Raw genomic sequence first — 1,770 nt, 5'->3', positions numbered from 1 at the left:
GCACACAGCACAACACAAGACCACACAACACAGACACACACAACACAGACACACACACACACACACAGCACAACACAAGACCACACAACACAGACACACACAACACAGACACACACACACACACACAGCACAACACAAGACCACACAACACAGACACAATACAGACACACACACACACACACACACACAGCACAACACAGACACACACAACACAGACACAACACAGACAATCTCCAAAAGAAAACATTTCCGTTTATTGCGATGGTCCAAGACGTCAACAATAAATGATTGTGTAAATTTTGGAACTTTGGTTCCTTTGTTTGGTGCACCCTTCAACCCCCCGCCATTTCTCATCTCACTGGGCTATCTATGCGACTTTGATTGATCATCGACACACGTAGAGAAAAATTGACCAGTTCTACGAGATGACCAAAGACGTGTGTTATAACATACCAGTTCTGTAAGGTGACCATCAGCCTAAAATATATGAATTAAATGATTTAAGACCAGTCGCTTTTACATCCATTGCTTTCAAGTGCCTTGAAAAATTGCTCCTCTCAAATATTCTAGGTTGTGTTCATGGAAATCTAGATCCATTCCAGTTTGCCTACAAACAAGAGAGGAACGTAGAAGATGCTGTACTTGTTTTTTGTGACTCGCTACCAAAACACCTTGAAACATCTAAAACGTGTACGAGGATACTTTTTGTTCGTGTTTCTTGAGCATTTAATACAATTCAACCACATATTGTCATAGAAAAACTTCTGAGTCTGAGAGTTAGTCATCATATCGCAGCATGGGTCCTGGAATCTTTGACAGGCAGACCACAATATGTTAAGCTGAACAACACAAAATCTGACACAATCCTTTGTAACACCGGCGGTCCTCAGGGGTGTGTTTTGTCACCAGTTTTGTATACTATATATACCAACGATCACAGAAGTATATATAAAACAACACGCAGATGACTCCGCTATTATTGGATTAATAAACTTCGATGAAAAAGAGAATTTCGAAGAAATATGCAGTTTTTTAAATGGATCAATTCAAATTTTCTAAAAGTGAACCTCTCAAAAACAAAGGAAATGATTTTTTGATTTTAGAAGAAAAAACCCAAAAATCCCACCTTTCGTAATTGAAAAGGAAACTATTGAAATCACGGATTCATACAAATATCTTGGTCTTACAATCGACAACAAATTTACATGGCAAAACCATGTAAACAATATCGTTAAAAAGGTAAATCAGAGGCTGTACTTTCAGAGGAAACTTAAGTCTTTCAATCTGAACCCATCCATCCTTGAGATATTCCACACCACCACAATAGGAACTTTAATAAATTATTGGTATCACTTGCTATGGTAGCAATTTGGGAAGGCAGCACATCATAAAAATAAACAAGTCGATCAGAAAAGCATCAAAAACAATTGGTGGTAGAAACCTTTAGGTAACGAGATATCTGCACAAGACAAACGTTCTAAAAAAATGTCGGAAATAATGCTTAGTGACCATAGCCACCCACTGACATCGGAATTTCAACTATCGACCAGCAGTAATCGATACATTTCCAAAAGGCAAGAACAGACAGATATGGAAATTCATTCGTACCAACTGCAGTGAGGTTACAGAACACACTGTGCTACCAATGAAACATTACCTTTTTTACGTCTACTGCCATTGTCTACCAATGAAACATTACCTTTTTTACGTCTACTGCCATTGTCTACCAATGAAACATTACCTTTTTTACGTCTACTGCCATTGTCTACC

The sequence above is a fragment of the Aplysia californica genome, unplaced genomic scaffold (assembly GCF_000002075.1).
Source record: "Aplysia californica isolate F4 #8 unplaced genomic scaffold, AplCal3.0 scaffold00680, whole genome shotgun sequence".
NCBI classification, from domain to species: domain Eukaryota; kingdom Metazoa; phylum Mollusca; class Gastropoda; order Aplysiida; family Aplysiidae; genus Aplysia; species Aplysia californica.
This window is presented reverse-complemented; position numbering follows the sequence as displayed.